The 26,892-nt window shown below is 35.6% G+C and overlaps 1 protein-coding gene across 1 annotated transcript in view; it reads right to left on the minus strand.

Moving 5' to 3' along the window:
• LOC145675933 (uncharacterized) overlaps positions 1-26,892 on the minus strand; it is a 108,946-nt gene that overhangs the window by 25,553 nt on the left and 56,501 nt on the right. The gene's annotated exons all lie outside the window — the stretch shown is intronic.

A 26,892-nucleotide genomic window follows, 5' to 3' on the forward strand; every position in this document is an offset into this window, starting at 1 on the left:
CATTGAGTAGTTTTAAAATTATATTCCCTTGAAATTCAATTTCCTACGCATTTGGCATCTTGCAGCTCCGAAACTAGTTGCACTAAATTTCAAAAAGTCTTTCTTTCGTGTCCGGAATAATCTTCCGAAAATTGTCGCATAGGTCTTGTAACACGTATTATTACAAATTTAGCTGCCTAAGAACAAATCACTTAGAAAGGAGACAATTCTAACCGCAAAATATGCTATTCTACTACAATAATAAAAACACCTGAATTAGTACGTGAACAATGAAATAAACACATACACGGGAACACACACACAATATATATAATATATATACTCTTGAAATTCATATACAGGAAACTTTCATTATGCAATACAATATTAATACATTTAAAGTGTCCCTATCTTTCTCCACATTTCGTTTCATAAATCTACAGTATATTTACATGGTGTTAGAGTCAGTGGCGGCTTTAGCGGGTAGGCACGGACCCACCCAAAAATTTTGAAAAATATATAGACGCAAGAAGGTACAATAAAGAGTTTAACATATTTTCCATTATTTATATTAATGGTAGATAATTATTTAACAAATAGTATCAACCACTACTGCAAAAGTAATTTCCTACTGTCATTAATCAATCAAATGTGTACAGACGTGTTCAAATTATTAGACTCACGCCCGTAAAATGCAAAGCTGATGTTGCAGCCCTAATTTAGGAGTTCTAAAACATGTGAGTTAAGGGTTAAACCACCAATAGAGGATCCTTCATTTGTTTACTGTACAGTTGAAGTGATAATATCACCGTTAAACAGCAGATGACATTAGTGGAGGAGAAAGTTCTGAAAGTGGTGTTTCAGTTGTATACAGCGCAGAGACCTGCACGAACCGAATTTTTCGGCCCGGGCCCGATAAATTTTAAAAGTTTTATTTTGTAACATTTTTCACGGGCACACTTCTTCAGCGTTTGCCTTTATTCTAATTATCGTTTACCGAAAGTCAATAACTATTAAAGAAATGCAATAATCGGCCCCAGCCCGGCCCGGCCCAAAGAAATAACAGAGTCCGAGCCCGGCCCGTGCAGGTCTCTAATACAGCGATTGTGGTTTCTATCAACAAGTTACAGTCTGAAGTGTTGTGGTTGCAGTCGTAAGCAGTTACAACATTCAAAGCGTTCAACAGTTCGAATGGGCCAGTTTAAAGTGATCGTGACGTGTTTTGTGTATTAAAATTTTGTCTGTGAAGTCCTGTAATCGCTGCATAATGTGAAAACCAGAGATCTTTCTCCACGTAAAGTGGAAGTTATCAAAACACTTCTGGCGGAAGGAAGATATACACAACGACAAATTGCTAGTAGAGTTGGTGTAGGGCAAAAATCTTTGAGTAGAATCTCTGTTGCAATGAGCAAAAAGCAAATGTATAAGCAAAAATCTTTATTTTGGCCTTGCTTCTGCGCTCATGTAGATACATCCCTACCACCGCCTCCTCGATCGGACGGATGTAGAAGGCAGTGATCCCTACTTTCTTCCTTGGCTTCATGCTGGGGACTTCAGTAAACTTTTGAAATGCACACGTCAAAAAATATTACACCTGTCACACAATACACACAATAATGCTGCTTTTTCTTGCCAGCAGACGTCGCATGCGGATCTTCCCTCGCGAACTACTTTATTGTATCCCTCCGAATTCTACTGTGGGTGGGGCTTAGGCCCTGTCGAACTTTAAGCACAAGATGTCGCTACAGTGCAGAGAAACTTTACGCTGTTACAAGGGTTTCGTTTTCCACGTACAGTATCGATATATCAAAACTGACTTTACAAGTTATAGTGCGAATGTCAAGTGCAAAGATCAATGCACAATTCCTTCAAAACGGATTTTTATTAGCATGTGGGGTTCTGGAGATAATTGGATGTGAAAATGACGTTTATTCCCCATTTTTATACCAAATTTACTCATTAAGGATGAAAATTTTTAAAGTTTTGTTCTGAAGGATTTGTGCCGACATGTTTTGTGAAGAATATAAAAAAACTCCATAGTTCTATCTTTAGTCGTAACTGAGAAAAATGTTCAAAACGGAAGGTCTGTTCTGTGCGTTTTTGTGGAGGTATGAAGTCCTCTTAATTTCCCGACTGACTATACAACATTTAAAACATTAGTAGATTTTCTAATGAAATATAGTAACATGCTTCTTTCTTAATGATTTCCTGGTAACATTGTCACAAATTAATGCGTACTTGTTTTTATTGTGCTTGTCGCTCTCTGATATCTCGTGAACGAAGAAGAAAACAGTGAAATTTTACGTTATCAATAGCATTTTGCAGTTATTTATAGTTTTTTTGTTTGTTTTCTGAAAAGCCATTGAATTTTGTTACCTATATCATTTGGCAGTTACTTATAGTTTTATTTTGTTTTCTCAAAGGCCATTGAATTTTGTTACCTATATCATTTGGCAGTTGCTTATAGTTTTATTTTGTTTTCTCAAAGGCCATTGAATTTTGTTACCTATATCATTTGGCAGTTGCTTATAGTTTTATTTTGTTCTCTCAAAGGCCATTGAATTTTGTTACCTATATCATTTGGCAGTTGCTTATAGTTTTATTTTGTTCTCTCAAAGGCCATTGAATTTTGTTACCTATATCATTTGGCAGTTACTTATAGTTTTATTTTGTTTTCTCAAAGGCCATTGAATTTTGTTACCTATATCATTTGGCAGTTGCTTATAGTTTTATTTTGTTCTCTCAAAGGCCATTGAATTTTGTTACCAATAGCATTTTGCAGTTACTTATAGTTTTATTTTGTTTTCTAAAAGGCCATTGAATTTTGTTACCAAAAGCATTTGGCAATTACTTACAGTTTTATTTTGTTTTCTAAAAGACAGTTGACGTTTGTTACCAATAGCATTTGGCAGTTACCTATAGTTTTATTTTGTTTTCTAAAAGGTCATTGAATTTTGTTACCAAAAGCATTTGGCAATTACTTACAGTTTTATTTTGTTTTCTAAAAGACAGTTGACGTTTGTTACCAATAGCATTTGGCAGTTACCTATAGTTTTATTTTGTTTTCTAAAAGACCGTTGGATTTTGTTATCAGTATCATTTGGCAGTTACATATAGTTTCATTTTGTTTTCTTAAAGGCCATTGACTTTTGTTACCAATAGCATTTTTCAGTTACTTTAGTTTTGTTTTGTTTCATTAAAAAACCGTTGAATTTTAGGTTACCAATAGCGTTAAGCAGCTACATGTAGCTTTGTTGTCTTTGTGAAATAAACAGTTGAACTTAATATCACCAAGAGCATTTTGTAGCTACTTGTAGTTCTGTTTGGTTTTGTAAAATGCTGTTGAACTTTGTTATCAATAGTATTTTGCAAGTATTTGTATTAAGGGCCGCAAGGCCGTTGAACTTTGTTATCAGTAGTATTTTGCAAGTATTTATAGTCAAGGCCGTAACTTTTGGGAGACGGGGTGTAGCTGCCCTCTTATTTAAGCTCTACGTCATTCGAGTAGGGCCCACTTCAAGACATTTTCTTGCTCCATATACGATACGAACGTGAATGTATAAAAGAAGCATGGAATAGATTAACCACATTCTAAAAGCAACACAACATAATAATCTTTAAAATAAAATACAAATATGATTTGAGTCCATTTCAGTAAAATGTTAGTACTAGTGACTTAGAAATAATATATATTTCTTAAGTCTTTAAGCTGAATCAAGTATTCTCCCTTCAATTTACAATGCGAAGCATGGAATGGGCCCACAATACCATTTCCAAAAATCCTGAAAAATAACTCGAAATGCTGCTGTTGCCCCATCTTCTGGGGAAAATATATTTCCTTAAGATGAAACATAAATGTAGTCTAGGCCTTACTTCAGCAAAACGCTAACTAGGATCCCTAGAAGTAATAAAAACGTTAATTAAAGTTTGAAATTCTAAAAGGGTCCCATTTTCTTACATCATATTTTAATAGGGAACCCAAATACTGGTGCTTGCCCCTTCAGGAAAAGTTCCAAGCTGCGGCGCTGTATGTAGTTTTGTTTAATTTTGTTAAATATCATTGAATTTTGTTACTAATATCATTTTGCAGCTACTTGTAGTTTCGTTTACTTTTGACTTCGGAAGTTCACTTGTGGGTAAATGGGTAAAGTTCTTGCCTATAGAGTTCTTGGAAGACCTGGGTTTGATTCCTAGTGGAGATTTATCATTCATTTCCAGCACCAAAGCTGGATAAATGGAACTATAGCTTGACATGTTAACCCAACTATGTGAGCTCCTACCGGGAATCGAGCCCGTCTCCCCTGCATCAAATCAATAACACTAACATGAGGAGGGATTTCTAGAGAATAAGTACATGTTTGCATAAGTTATGTTGTAGGTCCATGACTCATGTGGCGTCAATACTTAAAATTCGATGTGAAATTTCAATAAATCATTTGGACTCTGAATGCCTTTTACACACTTAACGAAATCCCACTTTTGGAATCATTTTACTCCCTCAAGAGTAATACTTTACAAGCATAGATCTAATCATTTGTGAGCTTTTATGTTTTATTCAAACCTACTTATTTCGATTGTTACATCTTTAGGTATGATCTGAAAAAAAAAACGTTCTGAAATCTTGCAGTATGTCAACATTGGGTGAATATATAATTTAACCAGTTGAGAATGCTCCAAGAGCATTGCCAGAACAAATTTAAAAAGAATGGGGAGATGGGGCGGGAAGGATAACTGTGATTGTTTCTACATGTAAAAGTAAATCTTTTTATCCACACCTTCTGTTTCTCGCAAAATATAATCTCGCTATGACTTACGGTTCCCGAGAAGAGGTTCCTCAAACCTCCCGAAATTCGAACTTTTTTGGCGTATATCTGGGGAACGGTGGCCAGTTTTTCAGTAACCAGTTGTCCAGTTGCCACCGGTTACTATTTGGTACCAAAATGTTCACCATCCTCTTAGGTATTGGTCATCACCAATATGATCTCTCTATGACTTACGGTTCCAGAGATATGGATCCTAAATCTGCCGAAATCGGAACTAGTTTTTGGCCAATATGTCGGGAACGGTAAGTCAGAGAGAGAAGATGTTGGTGTTGATCAATATGTAAGAGCATGGTAAACATTTTAGTACCAATATTCACTGGTGTCCACTGGCCAAACTAGTGGCCACCGGTTGCTATTTTGTACTAAAATGTTCACCATCCTCTTAGGTATTGATCAATACCAACATTATCTCTCCATGACTTATGGTTCCAGAGATATGGATCTTTAAATCTCCGAAAATCGGTCATTTTTTGGCCGATATCTCGGGAATGGTAAGAGTGACGCGGAAAATTCCATCACTTTCTCAGATAGTTTTTGATACTTTATCGAATAAAGAGCTCAAAATTAAAAAAAAAATCCGTAAATAGCAGACAGACGGATAGACAGACAGACACACAGATATAGAGAATTCAGTAACGAAATTTTTAAGTTCGTTGAAAATTGCAGGTATAATTGGTGTATTGTGAAATAAATTCTTGGTTCTAATATTAACGACTATCTTGTCTTTTTCTTTCATTTGCAGAATGATCCTCCGAAGAGTGGTATATCTCCTTGTTACTAAGTTTCCCGGACGGCACTTCGAAGACTTCTCTAATTTGGTGTTGTATTGCCCTGAGTCTAAGAGCGTAATAAGGTTGCAAAGATGTCAAGACAAACACATCTCAGGTAGTAGGGCCTATATGAAGATAAAATACATCGTGGTTTTCTACATATTTCTTTTTATGGATTATGCAAATAAGCTATAGTGTATTGTTTTAAAATCTTCCTATAAGATAGAACTGGAAATAGTTGTTGATGTAAATGGCTTACTTTCTATCTTTTTTCATATAGACTATACTTTATTGTTTAATTTCAATTCTTCTATCAACTTTTCAATCTTAGCATAGGTCTATTGTTTTTAGATCAAAGCTGATGACTATTGCACAAAAATCACTGTCAATCATCAGTGGAATACGAACTACTGCAATATGTTCAATGTTTTTACACGGGAATCAAACCCAGAATCTTATGAACCGAAGTCACACGTGCTAGCAATTAGACCATTAAGGAGGCCTCAGCAGTATTTCTTCATGTTTATTGATACGGCCATTGTATTATTTTTCCCACTTATTTATAATTCAAAATGGTGATACTGAGAGTTTAAATATTTTAGAAAAAGAGAAAGCATTGCTGTTACCTATGATGAAAGTATGGTATTCTTAAGCTTATGAAAATTGCTAACGTAAAAGTTTTCTATAGTGGAAGGTCCTTGATGTAATTTCTAACGATATCTTAATCCCACGTTGAGAAAGATTGACCTCTTCTGTCCTAGAGGGTTATGAAAAAAAAAAAAAAAAAAAATCTTAGCCGCGAAATAACGCCTGTGACAACGAGATAACCTGTTAATATTTCCTTTTACGAATTTGTAAATATAGTTGTTTAAGAAAAGCCAAGAGAAAAGTTAACTTGCAAGAATTTATGTAGTACAAGTGGTGAGGTGCCATGCACATGGGACATGGATCCACTGTTCACACACATACAAAATTATTTAATACACGTAGTTCCTCAAAATATACAAGTAGTACTTGGGTATGCACAGTTTGCTTCCTCACATATGAATCTTATTATTATTCACATTAGTGCTGCTGATATGCGGTATGAATTAATAGTGTGATGCGAAAAACATGTTATTTTATAAAAGTTAAACAGCATTTGGCGGTGAATGCGTGACGGAACCATTGATATCACCATGAACTACGAATTTAACAATTTTAGGAGAATATCCTTGAAGGAAAATAGTATTTAAAAACAAACTTCTCTTTTTTTTTTCAATAATACTAAATAATAATGCTGAAAATAGCTACTATAAAAATATAAGCGAGACGGATTTTTTTAAAATTTAGAGACACGAAGAACCTGTTCGTTGACGCACCCCCACGAAGTAAACCCTGATATTCACCTTTGCGAATTCTGATTTATACGCTACATCTGAAAGCTACGACCAGAAAACCAGTTCAATAGAAGATTCTTTTTTAAACGTCTTTCAGAAAGATCTACTGCATTCGTTCCATTGTAAGGCATTAGCCACCTGCCTTGTGCATCCTATAGTCTCTTTTTCTTCTTTTTTCCTGGACAACTTTCTACCTCTGGTATTACCTCAAAACATAATCTACTGCCTATAAAACTTGGTTCAGCTTTATGTGTCACTTCATCTAGTCTTCTTTCTAATCTCTAAGGCTAAAGTTGCATGAAGTTTCCTTGGTCAGTCTAAATTTTTTCACTTTTTCTCTTTCTGTCGGACACAAAAATTAAAATTATAACTATTGTCTATAATGTACTATTCCTACATTGCCTGTAGAGGATATGTAGAGATTAGCATTCAGTAACTAGAATAACAAGTTCAGCATCACATCCGGAAGCAAACGCACGTTTCTCCCCATGAAGCTTTACAAGCGTTCTTCCCAAAAGCGATCTACTGTATAAATTCAGAAATTACCTGTACCATTGTTTGCCCTGTGTGTGGTCGTTCGTGCACCCACACACATCCCACTAACCGTTCCTCAATGATGTACCTGCAACCACTCACATCAACCATAGCTTGACGATTGAAATGCTCAACATAATCTTGAATGAAATGGCAATGCTGTCAGTAACAATGTTATCAATATCACAACTAAAACTAAATTGTCATTGTTCTCTCTAGAACTTAAATCTGCGGTACGGGAACTTCTTGCTCTCGGAAGGGGAAACTGAGGCATTTTAGGTTATTGGTCAATGGAAGCAGAAACAAAGAGATGTTTCGTGAGCCAAACGTTCAGTAGATACAATCGAACCGTTGACGCAGACAAGTCCACACTCAACACTGTGCTTTAGTATCGAGATAACACTGTACACGACGTTGCACAGTCTGTCACAGATGTCTATCATCCCGTGGTATGATCACAGCATACGTCTCCCTTCTGTCACATGCATCAGTGTCGTGATGTAATGCATTGGCTTCTCTGGCATGTAAATTTTGGGGGGGACATCAAAGGAAATTATCTAACTGCTAATGAGTATCTAAATAAATTAAATTAAAATAAAATATTGAATATTTCGTATTTCAAAATATTGGGGGACGCGTCCCCCTTCCCCCCGCCAGAGACGCCCATGATGTAATGCCCTGTATGCATACCAAGCTCCAAGTACTCAATAGTAGAGCGAGGTCCCTGGTTTGAGTGAGAGGCCAAGTAAGTTTGTGATGGACAAGAGCATTTGCTCGAGATTCTTTTTGTTTCCTCCCACATTATCATCCCACCAATTGATTCATAATCATTCCTTTCCATTAATCTTCCATATCTTTCAGCCTACGGATATAATCGAAGGGCGGAAAACTAGAAATTTAATTTAACTTCATTTCATATAAAACCAGAGACATTTGAAGGAATTAGAAACAAGTTTTTCACTAACAGCATTTAATAAAGATGTTAGACTACATACAACGATATTTTTCTTGATATGATAGCTTCACAAGAAGTCTGATGACCAAGATAGACACTTTACATTATATTTTGTAAAAGACTAAACTAAATAACAACCATTATTTTCCTGATTATGAGCATAAATATCACGCCACTACACTAATAAACGACGATCAGTTAACTTAAAACATTCATCTGGTAACTTTCTGCAAAGAATTTATGAGCACAATTAATATGCAAATAAACGAGTTAATTTTTCCAGTCACGTTTGCCATAAGCACGCAGTAATGGTAACAGGCTATAAGAAAAGATATAATAACTTAATACTTTTTTTTTTAGTCTTGGGGTTCTCAGAAGTTATTCTAGAGAAGTAACCGGAAAAGCAAATCCTTCTTTTATGAAACTTAATAACTTTATTTTAAGGAATATATCTTTACAAGTTTATGAGTTTGGTACTAAATTATTTCCTATAAAACTATCATTTTTAAAAGGAAAATATAAGTACAGAAAGGAAAATTACTTTATTACTATACATGCAATGGGATTCCTATAGAAAAAGAAGGAACTCACAAGACGTCAGATGGAGCCTGGAGCAAAAGTATAAATATGTTCGAAGTATTCAGAGAACTGAAATTTTTATATGTATTTTATTATCAGATAGAGGCAATATTTTAGCGAATCGACTTTTTTCTTTTTTTAAGGAACAGTTATACACATGACTCGCATGTTGCAAGTTATGCAACTGGTTTCGAACTTGTGCATTATTTTTAATATATATATATATATATATATATATATATATATATATATAATTTGGATTTTTTTAAAATGAATTAATATTACGTTTTTAGTCTAGAATACTTAATTATTCTTGTTGCACTTTTTCTAGGGGTTCGTTTTAGTGAAGATTTCAGAATTTTTCCTCCGGGCGGAATTTTGATGGACTGAAGGTAAAACGTAGCATTACGAAAATAAGGGATCCACATTGAGGACGATAGGAAATATGACAGTCGGGGGGGGGGGAGGAGGAATATTATTAGCTCCGGTGGGGAAATCTCCTGCCGGGCCACCCTCTGAAATTCTTATTAGTTCGTTTTATATTGAAAAATTCAATTATGGATATGATATTTTCATGGTTTTGAAAGGAATTGGTCTCGTAACAATAAATATCGCTGTACTTGAATTGTTTATGCAGGATTAGTATAAATGATTCATTGGGTTACGATACACTGTTATTTAGACCTTATATATATTCACCAAGTACAGATAGCGATACGTTGCACTCGTTCACGCGATAGACGGCAGTTCTATGACGGTAGTTTGCAAGATAAGGGCAATGCAGGAAAAAATGTCTCCAGACCTCTCGCCATGTTATTTCTCTATGTGGAGTACATGAAGAACACAGTTTACCTAGTCACACTGCAACAACTGAAGGAATGTATCGCTGCTGGTGTGGTGATCATTGAGAGGATCATGCTCTTTAACGTATGAAACAAACTGGATTGCGATTTGGATATATGCCATGTGACCAACGGTGTACACATTGAACATCTATGTGTACTATGTACCTGAAACACGATTATGAGTGTTGTTTTTTCATGTATGGCCTGTCACACATCTTTATGGGTCTTATATTTCTTCAAATTTATTTAGTTAAAAAATACCAAAACCAATAACCACAAGGTAAATTAAAAGGACGTAGTGACATTACTTTTCCATCCTAATTGATGAAAGCTACAGACATCTTAACGCGTAGCTTGTACAGAAAACACCCGGGTGAAACATAGTATGTTGTAAACGATTAGTTCTCTAATATCCTCAAAGGCCAGAGAAAGGAAAATAAATGTAGAAAGGTGACTGAAACATACTAGTTATAATTGAATCTTGAAGTTCCTGGAGTGACAGGGATGATTGATGACAAAGAACGATTACGATCTTGCAAATCTTTTGGATTAAAAAAAATGGATAACTTTGAATGGAAGAAAGATGACAAAAACTAAGTAAAATCTTTTACACTCTTGGTAGCGTGTAGTCTGAAAGCTTTTTTACAGTTGTTGGCTCTGTATATAGGATAGCTTGTACGAGAGAGATCGAATGACAAATTTCAATACTATTCACACAACTGAAGACCTATTCACTGCCTTCACAGATCAAAGTGACAACTTAGATGAAAAACATCCTATGAGATTAAACCGTCAAAAATTTTAATAGCACACTTTTGTAACAACGTCAGAACAGAACAACATATTAAAAGAGAGGGAGGTATAGATATTGTAGAATGGCTGAGGCAGAAGACAGAAAGGAATTTTTCTATTCAACGGAGAAAGATATGTTTACCTCGCTAGGAAATGTCCGATATGGAATATCTTTCAACAACATGTTGACAACGAAATCTATGGATCTTTGTATAAAATGTGATGAATCGTTTACACATTTTACTCATCTGGTTTACTCTAGATTAGAAGAGCATCTACAATTAAATCGACATTATTCACAGGATCATGCTAGAATATTACAGCAATTAGAATTTGACGATTTTCTCATATGGGCAATTTCATATAGGAGTGAACAAAAGGCAAACGCAAATTGTATACAGGGTGATTCAAAACAACACCGGCAACGTTTGGGAGGTGATTCCTGACACCAAGATAAGACAAAAAGTATAGACCATCCTGGGTGCACAAATGCTTTCTTTCGGATTTATAGGTTGCCGAAAACATGAAAAAAAATAACTTTAAACTGAAGTCTGGACAAGACTTCACATAAGAACTAGTATGTGCATGTGCAATATCCAAAAGTACAGGTTTCAGAATCCTAAGACATTCACGAAGCAATTTTTATAGGAGTAGTTAGGCTACGAGCATATAATTTGAAGTACTCTCCAACTACCTCAATAAAAATTGTTGCTGAAGTACCTCAGGATTCTGAAACTTGGATATTTGGATAGGGCACATACTAGTTCCTTGGGTTCCAAAGTTTTGAGCTATGAGTCTTTAAAATTCATTTTTTCATGATTTCGGAAGCCTATAAATCCGAAAGGAAGCATTTGTGCGCCCAGGATGGTCTATACTTTTTGTCTTATCTTGGTGTCAGGAATCACCTCACAAACGTTGTCTGTGTTGTTTTGAAACACCCTGTATAATGTTACAATAAAATACAGGCATATTTTAGAATTCACTGTAGAAAGAACAAATGGTTATCGTTTAAAAGGTAGTAGAGCATTCTGAGAAATCTTTTGTAATAGGGACTATAATAAAACTGAAACTTATAAATACTAGCACAAGAACTGCTTAAAAAAGAAACATACATTATGAAATATCTAGTTGTTATATTCCAAGCCTTAAGCCCGATATACACTATAGATTATCCTATTTTGAAATAATTAAATTCAAATATAGTTATCACCTATTCCTATTTTGTCAAAACAGTCCCGATTTCCGAAAAAAAAAAAAAAATTCCCGTGTCCCATTGTGGCTCTCTCGGAACTTTAAAATGTGTTCATTTAAAACTTTAAAACTAATAAAACTTTCATATTTATTAGCGAAGTTAGTGACTATTATTAGGCCTATTATTATTGCGATTTACTTACGTCATTTATATTTATACAGAGTCTACAAAATAAAATGAAACTTCACAACACAGACAGGTAGAATACAAGCATATCCGGTACAAATTTTGTACAAAAGCTACATGCTATTTAAACTGATCACACTTCTTATTATACGTATATTATATGATATAGGGCCTCTGTAATTTAAAGTCTCAATCTCCTCTACCAATCAGATAAATCTGATGCACTCTCCTTTACAAAGATTTATTTTACGTAATTACAGAAAAAAAGGCCGCTAGTAGTCTACTTTTCTCTTTCTTTTTCTCCCATTAGCTGCATGAAATATCCTTACATTTGGCTATTGAAAGCTGGCAACGTTAAATTGAATGTAGCTTTCAAGTTGCAATTAAATCGTCACAATAGCTCTAAATCTGCAAACTGAATCTGCACGTAAGTAAATCTGTTAGAATTAGAAGGTAACGCACGTGGTGACATCTATTGGCTCCACTATTTACTAGTAGCAATTAGCGTTACACACAGACTGGAATGTTTTGCTATTATAAATAGGTTATAGTGAACAACCGAAATATTTCAGTGTAAAATAATGTTAAGCTGTATCTGAAATTACGTTCGTAAATATGCTCTGGTAAAGACAGCAGAGAAGATCATGCGGAATATTTCTATGTGTGGGATATGAATAACCACCGTTAAAATCCCCGTTACTCGTTCAGTTGTTGACGAATTTTCTCCATTAACGAACTCAGCTGAAATAATAGCCTTAGCTATACATTGCAAACAATAGAATTTTTTACAAAATTGCACCCGTCCAAGAGTTGTCGAGCGAAGTAACGGACCGACTAACAACACAGTCTTACGTCTCCTGCATAATCCTAGTAAATACTTTATCATAAATGCTAAAAGTTGATGCGAATAATACCGATGCTTCACAGCATTTATGCAGTAATTGGCGTACATTCGCGAAAATGTCAGATAGTTTTCGAAACAGGTCTGGCAGCGACAGAAATACTAACGACGAGATCCTCACGGAACAGAATAGAAGTCTCATGCACAAACCTCTTCAGATGTCCATATACAGAGACGATAAAGCGGGCGAGCATGGTGGCCAACTCTAAATCCTCTTCGAACCAGGGTTGTACTTCAGCCATTTAGACCGATTGCTTCGAATCGGACCCCGCGCCTAAGGGTTGCCCGCGCTAGAGTATAATCTGTTCTCGGTTGTCAAATACACAGAGAATGAATCCAATATACGTAGGGATGCTCTTTTCTTGACTATTCCAGTGACTGTCACATCTGAAGAAAAGAGTTTTTCCAAGTTCAAACTGACCAAAACTTAGTTGAGATCGTCAATTTAGCAAGTCAGTTTGAATACTTTGACTTTATGAATATTAACTAACTTTTAAAAGTTCAAAATAATAATAATAATAATAATAATAATAATAATAAGTTTACTTCAGTTGCTTAAAATTACTATACTGACACACACACACACGATTTTCTTATAACACAACTTACAGATGATTATAACGTTTTCCTACCTGACTTCAAATCCTACCGTTTAAACATATATATTAGGATTCCTTTACAGTAGGTATCCAAAGCTAAATCATCCATTTAAAAAAATGATGAAAAAAGCGATGGAACTCAATAAGCTGTAATCATCAGGAAATTATAGCATTTAACTTATGACCTGCGAAGGCTCAAACTTTCCGACCTATCAATTAGATCCTATTGTGTTGTACGACTTCACTCTCTGGAATACTTCACTATAACGTGCTTTATAAGTTAATATTGTGTTTTTCTGTGGTCTTATACCGTTCCAAAGAAAATCTACAACGAAATGAGGACAGTTGGGGTGAGTTACACACAGATAATAATTTCTAGACTGTATTTCCATGAAATCAGGGAGTCTTACATCTCTTGAATTTTAATGTTCCAGATATTATATTTTTGCTTACAGATCAACGTGAAGAAAAGAAATGTCCCAAGTCCTTCACTATCTGCAGATAATTTTTAATAATATCCTATAATCTTTTTTATTAAAGAAAGAAGTGCTTTCAATTGTATATTTATTAAGTGCACTATATAATGGTTTGGTAAAGTCAAAATCAATAACATTTAGTATTGCCCACGTGAGAAGCATGCTTTTAAATTCGAGACGCGAGAAGAGACGAAAAATATGCTTTTAAATTCGAGACGAGACAAGACAAGAAATATGCTTTTAAATTCGAGACGAGACGAGACAAGAAATATGCTTTTAAATTAGAGACGAGACAAGAAATACGCTTTTAAATTCGAGACGAGACAAGAAATATGCTTTTAAATTCGAGACGAGACGAAACAAGAAATACGCTTTTAAATTAGAGACGAGACAAGAAATATGCTTTTAAATTCGAGACGAGACAAGACAAGAAATATGCTTTTAAATTCGAGTCGAGACGAGACAAGAAATATGCTTTTAAATTAGAGACGAGACAAGAAATACGCTTTTAAATTCGAGACGAGACAAGAAATATGCTTTTATATTCGAGACGAGACGAGACAAAAAATATGCTTTTAAATTCGAGACGAGACAAGAAATATGGTTTTAAATTAGAGACGAGACAAGAAATACGCTTTTAAAGTCGAGACGAGTCAAGAAACATGCTTTTAAATTCGAGACAGACGAGAAATATGCTTTTAAATTCGAGACGAGATATTTTACGAGTCTCATGGACATCACTAGTTCACCCAAGTCTTACATTAGATTTCAGTCACTGTCCTAGTGCTACATGATTCATAGCATAAAAATCATAAATTGATCAAGTGATTGCACAAATATAATGAAAAGCATTTATCAATGTTTAAAGATACAATACAGTATATTCTTATAATAAATATAGTTTAAATGTTATATCACACCCTTCGTAGTACTCTCGTGGTGCGGAAGTGTTATGATCACTTCTGTCTTACATGAAATCAAGAAAAAATTATAGCATAAGTTTTGCACATAAATTTAAAGAACCAGAAGAGAAAAATCTGTTCGAGAATCGAGACGAGGCGAAAAAGATTTCTTCGAATATCGAGACGAGATATCTACAATAGTTACTAGACTAGGGAGAAAACTTTTTTTCGTCTCGTGGACAACATTAACCCTAGCAGTACCAGGGGGGGCTACAAAGTGCCACACTTTCGAAATGTAGGATTTTAATCGTGAATATATCTGATGTTGTACTCAATATTTTTATTTTGTGTTAATAAGTTTATAATTTTTTTTTCATGGATAAAATATTTCTTCTCTGTTTTATTTGTGAATGTTCAAAAATGATATCTCACTACACGCTGAGGCTTGGTCCTGAAAGGGTTAATAATGCTGCTTAACTAAAAACAGAAGTGAAACATAGCGTATTGTTTAGATCAGTGATGGTCAAATTATAACGCGATAATGGCAAAATAAAAACTATGTTTGGAGAGAAGAGGAACATTTTCCACACATCCCTAAGGCGACGGTCCGTTGAATGTAGCCTATAATTTTCTGAACCGGTAGTTCCATTCTGTGTATCCTACTATTTATTTAAGGTGTTTTGACCAACTACGAACGTCTGAGATACAAACATTTGGAACTAACTCTATATATATAAAGATCGGACCGGTATTGACAGCCTTATCTCGTAGATGAATTCCTAACCAAAAGATGTATATATCACAGTTAAGGGTCAAGTCTCAATTTAGATATATTTATGAGGACCAGTTATGGTCCTCCTGTTATGCAGAGTTGAAAAAGAGCAAATCATACACTGTCTTTCTTTTTCGCGGGTCGTATGCGGTCTGCGAGCAGCCATTTGGCCATCATTGGTTTTAGATATTTTAGAAATGATTTCACATCGCTTTAACAGATACCTAAACTGTATCATATTGAAAACCACATTAAGATTATATCTACAAACCCAGTAGTGGTTTGGACCATAGTTTAAACAGTTAGGTCCTGTCTGATACAGCCTAGGTGCTGGAAAACGACTTTAAATTCAAATCAATTCAAATAAAATAGGGCAAAGTTTGTATTCTTTGGGAACATATGTTTGTATTCTTTGAGAACACTAAGTTACTCATTTTTATGACAATAATTCGACATAACCAACGATAGATTATATTCTAAGGTTGTTAATAAAATATTTATTTATAAAATATGAATCTTTAAAGAAATTCGTTTAAAAAAATATTACGAAGATTTCCCTTTGGGATTTTGTCCAGACGAACGACTCATACTATATTACAGAGTTGTTAATTAAATGAAGGTTTGAATTATGAAATAAAAATAAAATTGTTAGAGCATCTTTTGAATAAATCGGAACTTCCCATTATCATTCTATTAGTCTTATTTTTTAGCAGAAAGAAAATTCGAAAAAAATAAATCCTGGGGACTCTTATAAAACCTGGATTTTAAACTTTGGTCCGGATACGTTGAACAGTATGAATCTATGAGGCATGTTTACACACATCGGGTTCAAATGAACGAACTCATAGATGAAATATAAAAGTAAGATTGGCGGCAGTTAGGGAGGTATGAAATTTGTAAATCAGTTTAATTTTTTTATTTCTTTTCTTTCTTCTATCCTTTTTTGACACAGTGGTTACTTCTCTGCTATTGTCGTTAGAAAGTAAAAATTTATCATTAAATTTTAATAAGAGCGCCAAGTTCACAAAAGAAGTCTACTATATATGTTGTTAAACCGTATTGTGATTCAATATTTTTAATTATGACAATAAATTTAACAATATTTCATAGTAATTTTATTTTCAAATTTTAAAAATGTTGATAAAATATGAAATGCACTGAGAAAAAGAGGACTAGGATTTCCGTGTGGATACATCGTATTTACGCGGGTGCCCTCCTTTAGTAATGCAATTTCTTGTATAAAATTACAGCAGGTGGGAACACCATGCCACGTCTGGAGTTCGGCGTCTGGATTTCGTGTTAAAAACATCTTTCCTTTCTTTTCTTCTCACAGAATGATATGTCGTCTTATTACTCTCGTAAGGTAGGTAGTCACAGATTTAGAAAGAACCAAGAAAGGACAGTCGTAGGAAAGTGGTAACAACATTATATGAGTATACGTACGTTACCACTGTCGGAATGGGTATGGCGTTAATTCTAGATTTCAAATGGTGGTCCCACAATACAAAATTTTCGCTGGACGGTGGTGTATATCGTACTACGGATGAAACAACATTACTTAATGTGGTGACGCGCGTAACCTAAACAGCATTTACATGCCGACTGGATTATGCATTTTTCTCCGTGTGAAATCTTTAATTTTTAGTTCTAGGCTTATGTCAGCTATGCTAAAGGAGACGGTGATGAGAAATTAATGAAATGGTGGAACAAAGAAAGTGGGAGGAAACGGGAGAACCCCGAGAAAACCCAAACACACGATGTTTGTTCAACACAAAGTTCACTTAAGGTGAGCTGGGATCGAACTAATGACCCTATGCACTAGAAGTGAACGCTCTACCAATGAACCACCGAAGCTCCTTAAAAATGTTGAGAAGCAGTAAAATTTTCCTATTGCACAAAATAAAAGATACGTCAGGAAAACTGCTTCTTCTGGATTTTAATATATAATTTTGTAAATACAGCAATACATAATACGTATATTCAGTGGCGTATTTACGATTTTGTTTCGGGAGGGGCTTTGCTGACTTTCGGGGGGGGGGCTTTGCCTGGAAATGTGAAAATTCTGCAAGATATTTCATTTACTTTACTATACTAAGTAAGATTTCGGGGGGGGCTTAAGCCCGGAAGCCACCCCCTAAATACGCCACTGCGTATACGAGAACAATTGAATACAGTTCTTAAAGTATTTTATTTCCTTTCCAAGTTTTCTTATTTATCTTTTATTTAAAGAACTATACTAGCATTAATAAAATGACGACAGGATAGTTGCTTAGCCATAAATGCCCATGTAGTACCCACAGAAAAAACGAACAATGAAAATAAGCGTACCATCTCTCGTTGCTTTCAAAGAAGCCGCCTTTTTTTTTTTTTTTTTTTTTTTTTTTTTTTTAAGTAGCCAAACAAGAAGTAAACTACACATATTCATTGAATACATCATGTGAAACTTGTTAGAAAACAATAACTTTTCGTTAGAGCAGTTGAGAAGAAAATTCAGTTGACGACTTGAATTCATGGTAAAAGGAGAGAACAGAATATTTCTCAAAGTATTAACATATTTTTAAAACAAAAAAATAAAATGTTACGACATTTAATGTGCTTTTTACCAATGAGAATTGCCACAATTTCTGTATCTACAGTAAAAAGGACTTTTAGTATAAACGCTACCGCCACACGTTGTGGAATGTTGATTTTCTTTAAAACGTTATTTAATGGATGTCGCTCTTAATTTATATACAACAAGACAACATAAACTGGACTCGACTCAGATTAAGTAAAACTCAATGATATAAATATAATCTGACATTAGATGAAGGCTTTTATATTGTAATACCATTTAATTTATAAAGCATTAAAAAGTTAAATTAAATCTTTACTTCGAGGTCCCACAATTATGTCCCGTGCTAGTCTAAAGCAAAAACAGATGTTTAATGAATGTATGTGAATGATAACAAAATAATTTGTAGAATGAAAAAAAAAAATTAGTGGGGCAAAATTCAATAAAGCACACGAATACGATCTTGACCACTGTACACTAACATGCCCTACAATTAGGATGATAAGTAGGGGGTGGCCAAGTGACTTGAGATCACCTACGGTCTCCATAAAACCTTCAGTTGTTTGTTGGTATGGAAGTGCGTCGGGACCGTAATACGGCAAATTATGGATGCGTTAAAATATTAAATAATACTTTTGATAAAGTGGATACTTTCAAATATTTAGGATCAATATAAACAGACGAGAATCATATTCACGAAGAAATTAAATGACAGTTAAAAGCAGCGAATTCGTGTTATTCAGTTTAAAATCTCTTGTCCCTTGTTATATCGAGGAATTTGGACTTTAAAATATATAAAACGATAATTATACCTGTTGTTCTGTATGGTTGCGAAACATGGTTGCTTACTCTGAGGGAAGAACATAGACTGAAAGTATTTGAGAAGAAGATCCTGACGCGAATATTCGAACCCGAGAGGAACGGGAATGGGGAATGGCGGAAACTTCATAATGAGAAACTATATAATTTATACGGTTTACCAAACATTGTTAGGGTCATTAAGTGTAGGATGCTTAGGTGGGCAGGCCATGTAAGTAGGATGGAATAAAGTAGAAACGCTTTCAAAGTCTTGACTGGAAGACCAATCGGAAAACGACCATTCAGAAGACCTAGGCGCAGATGGGAGGACAATATTAAGATGGATCTCGCAGAGATAGGAATACAAAGTAGAAACTGGACTCAGTTAGCTAAGGATAGAAGTAGGTGGAGAGGTTTTGTGAGCGGGGCATTGAATCTCCGGGTTGCATAGGCCATAGAGTTCGTTAGTTATTTAAGACGAACTCAAGTTAGCTTCCCAAAAAGTTATCTATCTCGGTTTGCACCCCTGTTTTAGTGTTCTGCCTACGGGACTTCCTGAAATTGAACCTGGATTAGGACTGTGATATTTTATTTCGATACATCGGTGGAAATTTTCAAATATCGAATTTTTTATTACTTGGAAACATTTCAATTATTTTGAATAATTAGACGTTCAATATTTCGACGTTTTAAAATATTTTTAGATTCTGATATATCGATCAAGTTTCGGATATTTTATTGATATGTAAATCCAAATGTCAAACAGCCCTATCTTTGACCCTTCGCTTCAGGAAAGAAGGTTCTACTAGTAAACTATCGTGTCCGTTGTAGATGCGAGTACAAATTCAGAAAAATTAGCTGCAAACAAGTATCCTCCAACAAAAATATTTTATTTATTACATTCATCAGATTATTTCAGCATTCAACAACACATAACAAGTGCTAAATAACTGTTATAATATAAAGAACCTGAAGGTTCAACACCACAGAAACAAAAGTTCTCCAAATTGATCCCATATTGTGGCAAAGCAATTCGATCGAAATTGTCATTACTTACTTCGCTAAAATGAAATTTTATATTATCTTTTCAGTCATTCTCACCTGTCTAAAAGATTTTTATTTTTAAAACTTCCAATTTCCGCTCAACGCACTTGGTTTTGTGCTTTTATAGACAAGGCGTTTAACACCCATACTTTCTGCTTGCGTGATCCCGTAAGAAATATTTACTTTGGATACAAAACGAAGTAATGATTACGATTTTAATCCCACTTGAAGTAGTAAGCATCGTATCATACAGAGTCGCTACTGAAAAGTGATATTAAGTTCCATTAGGCACTCGCCCAGATTTTTTTTGTTGTGAGAGGTCTAAGCTTTGGGAGGGGGGGGTCCAATACTACAAGCTACTACTTTTGTGTATTATTGCGAGTATTATTCTGCACCCGAAAAGATGGTAAATAATTGTAAAATATTTCCACCTCTATTTTCAGGAAAAATGATAGAAGTAGATTGTTTTTATAAGAGAAAGAGTACAGATTAAATGTAAGGTCAAATTTTTGTACAAATATATGTTGAGCTAGTAAGTTTTGGGGGTCCCGACCCGGAGGACCATCCGTGGATGCGCCCTGAATTCAATCAATCAATAAATTCAATAGATCAATCTATCTATTTGCGTGTATTTCTCATTCTGGTGGCGTGCCCCGCACACCTTAGACTTCACGATTTAATATTGATATTGTATCCTTGAAGGATACTGGATTGAAATTAGAGATAGTATTGAAAGAAAGAAAAGAAAAATTGGGACACGTTGAAATACATAGGAACAAACCATGGTTCGACCAGGAATGCATTTATCTAGCAGAGAAAAGAAAACAGGCAAAATTACGTTGGCTACAAAATCAGAATGAAATAACTACACAAAATTTCGTAGACATCAAGCGGGAAACTTCCAAAACTTTTAGAACAAAGAAACGCAATTTTTGGAAAGCTAAAATTAAGGAACTTGAAGATAATAGTAAAAATAGAAACATTCGGAACATGTATAAGGGGATCAACGAATTTAAGAAAGGTTATCAACCTCGTGCTTGTATATTAAAGAAAGCTGACGGAACAGTTCTCACTGATACTGATAGCATTTTAAATAGATGGAAAGATTTCTTTGACGATTTGATGAACACGTAGCCGAAAACTAATGTGCGTGGAGAAAGGGAGATACACACCGCAGAACCGTATATTCCGGAACCTAACCCCGAATAGAAATAGAAACCGCTATAAAGAAATTAAAGAAACACAAATCTCCGGGTGTAGACGAAATTCCGGTTGAGTTAATTTTAGGTGGAGGCGAAAAATTGTGGAACAAGATACAAACTCATTCTCCTTATCTGAAACAAGGAAGAATTGCCACAAGAGTGGAAAGAATCAATCATTGTTCCAATTCACAAGAAAGGCGACACAACTGACTGAAATAATTATCAAGGCATTTCTCTTCTGTCAACATCCTATAAAATCCTTTCAAATATTCTATTAGCAAGATTGACCCCATACGCAGGTGAAATTATTGGAGATTATCAGTGCGGATTTAGACCAAATCTATCAAATATCGACCAGATATTTACCATTCGCCAAATGCTCGAAAAGAAGTGGGAATACAATACACCGGTGCATCAACTATTTATTGATTTTAGAAAGGCTTACGACTCGGTTAGGAGTGAAACATTATACCTAGGTATAGTCCGCAGCAAAAAAACCTGTAACATGAGCATGTAAGTTTATTGTGAAACTACGCCTAACAGCGCAGGGAATCACCATAACGTCTAACGAGGGAACCTATCCAAGTGTAACTCTGACTTCGAGTCGAGACTATGGCCGTTGGACACCTTGTCCCAAAACAACATAACACGAAAAGGGATACATCCTCGATCGCAACCGTTGGGGAGATATAAGCGTGAAAAGTTACAAATTGAACTCCATACTATACATTACAAAGTCATATTCCGGGTCAAATTTTTCGGAAACGGTCGAGTAAGGAAACTCAGCGAATACATATCAAATTAGTGTGGGGAGCAGAGCACCTTTTGAATAAAAAATTTGTGTCCCCGGGGCACTCGCAGGGTCTCAGGCGGGGTCTAACTCAAAATTTCCAAATGGAACCGGGGTTCAAGTAGCATATTGTATGAAAGCTATTGTTAAATAAAAGAAGTTAGAACAAATCTCAACTCTCTACGATAACCCTGTGCAACCGGGTAACTGGTCAAAATGTCAATACAACCTACATCAGAAAATCTATGGGCACGCTTCTAAATCCGTTAAGTTGAGACAATAACAAAACAGAAAAACACGTTTAAAATTGCAAGGTATTGAAGTAACACGTAGCACGTGCGTTCAATGAAACAGACAGAACGCAGATAACCCATGACACAGTGGCCACACTCATTCAGAAATTCAAGAGGAGAGGTTCTGTGGCCGACGAACCTCGATGTGGAAGACCGAAGACGGCAACAAATGAAGTTACGTCAACGATGGTGCTGGCAGCGATGGCCAAGAGTCCGAAAAAGGAAACCCGACGCCTCTCTGCAGAAATTGGTAGGCCTATCAGCCAAAGCAGTGTCATGCGTAGCTTGCGTACTAACAAGTGGCACCCATTCAAGCTACAAATGTTGCAGAAGCTGTCAGAAGACGATCCTGATCGCAGGGCAGAGTTTTGTGAATGGGCACTAAACATGTACCATGGTGATCATGATTTCGTTAGTACCACAATTTTTTCAGATGAGGCAAATTTTTGTGTTAGTGGGGAGGTGAACAGGCAAAATGTGAGGTACTGGAGTAATACCAACCCACATTGGATGTCTGAGTGCAAACAGCAAGGTGCAGCGAAATTCATGGTGTGGTGCGGGATATGGGATAACAGGATTGTTGGCCCCCCTTTTTTTTTCATTGAAGGAAACCTTAACGCCAAAGGTTATCTTGACATGTTGAAAAATGACATCTTCATGTTAATCTTGGATGAGAATGGGGACTTCCCTGCATTTTTCAGCAGGATGGAGCACCACCCCACTACGGCATTGAAGTGCGCCGATGGCTGGACCAGCAGTTCCCTGGGCATTGGATCGGTCGACGTGGTCCGGTGGAGTAGCCACCAAGGTCACCAGACCTCACTCCCATGGATTTTTATTTGTGGGGCTACCTGAAATTGATTGTGTACCAGGAGAAAATTCGGGATTTGGATCATTGTAAACAAAGAATCAGTGCAGCTTGCAAACAAGTAACAAGTGCAACATTGACAAATGTTCGTCGGAATTGGTTGAAGCGCCTGTCATTTTGTCTCGACATGTCAGGGAAACATGTGGACTATATTTTATAACTGTAGTGTAGTATTATCATCATTTGTATGGAGACTTATAACTCACCCTGTACTTATGCAATCAAAAATATTCTTGTTATAAGTGCACTCCTTAATTGAGATTAACGAGATCATGAGAGTGTATTATATAATTGGGTTATGAAATAACACTTTCCCAAGAAAACGCCTTGGTGATGCGAAACGGGCTTTGGGGGTCACCCACAGAATTCCCTCTGTTCTAATAAACCACTTGTAAAATATTTTCCCTCTCAATAGAAAGACAAAAATAGGTTTCCAAGTGATGATGTAGCCAGTGAATTCATAAGTAATAGCTTGAATGCGCATTTTGTTGCTACGAATAATGCGTAAATTGTCAATAGCTTATTTTAATGAAATCAGGATAGTGAAATCTTGAAATAAAATGTTACGAGGATCGTTTTATGTATACATATTCCTACATGTATACCTATAATTTTAAAACTGGTTGCAATGCTGATAATGATTCATTATTTATTTATTTATTTTCACCCAGAAGAATGTCATACACACACTCTTAAAAAAATACCGGAATTTTTACGGTGAAATATATGGCAATCGGGGATGCCATATTTTCACCGGAAATTTTGCAGTAATTTCACCGGAATATTCCAGGAATTTCACCTGAGCTTTAGATATTTCACCGGAATATTTGCATGAATTTCCCCTCATCTTCAGACTTTTCACCGGAAAATTTGCAGTAACTTCACCTGGATAATTCCATGAATTTCACCTGACCTGTAGATATTTTACTGAAACATTTACAGTAATTTCACCATAATAATTCCATAAATTTCGCCTGCACTTTCAAATATTTTAACGGAAATTTTGTAGTAATTTTGCCGGAATATAGATATTAATGAAAGAGGAAACAACCAATTTTTTTAACATACCAGATCCTATGTAGATGTGAATTCTATACCCCACAAACAGTGGAAAAATGACCGACTGGATCGAAACTCGGACCCGGGACCTCTGGCATACCGTATCGATGCGTTAACCATTATATCACCCAGTCCGCCTTCCATAACAGCCAGTCACTCTCTCACTCTCGAGGTCAGTGCTCTCTACTCGAAGCACGTGGGTTATACGGAGTCCGAGTGGGAACCTCCGATGTCGAGAGTGAGTAGCTGTTCTGGGAGGCGGCCGGGGTAGCATAGTGGTTAACGCATCGGCACGACATGCCGGAGATCCCGGGTTTGAGTCTTGGCCTAGTGGGTCAGTTTTTCATTCTTTGTGCATTGTAGAATTCACATCTACAAAGGAACTGGTGTGTTAAAAAATATGTTGTTTCCTCTTTCATTAACATCTATATGAAATCACAACCGTCATAGGTGCTCAATGTACGGATACAGGCATTGTCCGAGAACAGCAATGGTTCTCTGGTACAATCCATGGTCTGGGTGTAGAGCATCGACCTCGAGAGTGAGTGACTGTTCTGGGAGACGGACTGGATGACATAGTGGTTAACGCATCGACACGGTATGTCGGAGGTCTCGGGGTCGAGTCTCTGTCCAGTTGGTCACTTTTTCACTCTTTGTGTATTATAGAATTTACGGGAATTATAGCATATACATAACCTCAAGTGCTAGATATTTCACACAAAAATTTACAGATATTTCAACGGATATGTTGCATGAATTTCATTTAACAATTTACAGAAACTTCTCCTGAAAAGTTCCGTAATTTCACCAAAACGTTGGACATCTGTTTTCCACAGCCATTTGAAAGTGCCTCACAGATTGAGTGGAAATCGTTATGGTTAAAAACTAGATATATTTATGTGATTTCGTGTTCAGTTTAGAGCAACAAATCAGCACGAGAGTATTTTGCACAGTGATGATTTAATGTATTTATGTGCGGTACTCTTCAACAAGCTTTAAAGTTATTGGCGTGTTCATTTAACAAAGAAATATTTTTTATCGGTACTGCTTAAGAGCCCAATTACACTGATGGCCTTAAGACACATTCTTCCTCGTCAAGTTTGCCAACTTACCGGAGCAGCTACGATGTATAAAGGTTGTGTAACTATTATCTGAAAAAAAAAAGAAAAAAAAACCTACATCGGAGAAGTTAAATGCGACGCAATATGAATTAATCGCTTAAATTCTTATAGACTTTAGTTGAGATTTTTCAACATCAAATTCAAGAAAGCACCTCAAGAAAACAATTTTACAGTGTATAGGCTTAGGCGAGTTCTTCCATAAATTATAAAGTGAAACAGAATCAACTCTTGTTCCTTGGCCGAAAATGCGGGCAAGATACGTTATCAAAAGCAAGAACTGAAATATAGTTCAGTTACTATCAATCAGGAAATTTCAATGTCCAAGATGCTTCTCGCAGCCAAAATGGATTACATTATGGTAAAATTCGAGCAAGATTGACATGTTTGACATCGCTAATGATCTAAACATCCATTTACCCAGATCGACCCCTACTACTAACAACTTGGTTTTCTTTCTGGACAATGTAATACAATGAACAATGCGTTTACGCTCTTTCTTTTCCTATCATCTGAATTTTCACGAGACAGCAAACCAATATTCACATTCTTTAGACAACACTTTCTCTAATGTCTTCGATAACTGAAGTAGAAGATACAACTTTGCAAGCAGGAAAAGGGAAAAAATAATATTAATAAATAATCAATTATTGTGACTATTACTGATAGAGTTACAAGTAAGAATATTTTGAAGTGCACTTTTTCACAAGTATGTTAGGATTACTTTAAATTTTATTTCCTCCTGCAAATTCACACATAATTACTAAGACGAACCACCATATTTTTACCAAAGGATTACACAAATACATCTATAGCACATACAGGACATATTTTCAAAACTACATTAAAAATCAAATCAAATAGAAACCTCACTTACTCTTTCTCATTAGAAGGGTCCACTGGATCAATAGCGTTATTTCAGGTTTTGGCAGGAGGAACAAAACTGTTCACTGACATAAGTTTCACGTTTTTTCATTACAATATTAGTACACAATTTATTAAAAAGCGTCTATTTCTCAAACTAAGTGCTAAGTAGGATGCAATTGCCCGTACTCTTCCCACATGATGCCTCTGCAGTGAATCTTCAAACATTGAAGGCTAAAGCGGTAGTCAAGGAAATGGGTAAATTTATCGTTTAATGGAATCTCGTGATTCTGTTCAGTGAAGAAAAACTATACATGATATGTCGCAAAACCAAGACGACTCCATATTTACGGTTACAAAATTGCGGCAAAATACCTAGTCTTGCATTCAGGAATATACAGTAGTTTGTATACAAAAACGTGTATGTATTCACGACACTTTTCCTTTGTAACAGTAATACAACCAGAGTTAAGTCTACATGTACAGAAAGCAGAAGAAGGTTTTCAGAGAGAGAGAAGCAGGGAATCATTTGGGAAGGGCAAGGAGGATAATTACCCCCCTGGGTTTGAGAATCAAATGCTCTTCAATAAATTGTATACTAAAATACTAATTCAAAAG

The sequence above is a fragment of the Thermobia domestica genome, chromosome 18 (assembly GCF_964235325.1).
Source record: "Thermobia domestica chromosome 18, izTheDome1.hap1.1, whole genome shotgun sequence".
In the NCBI taxonomy this organism is placed as follows: Eukaryota; Metazoa; Arthropoda; class Insecta; order Zygentoma; family Lepismatidae; genus Thermobia; species Thermobia domestica.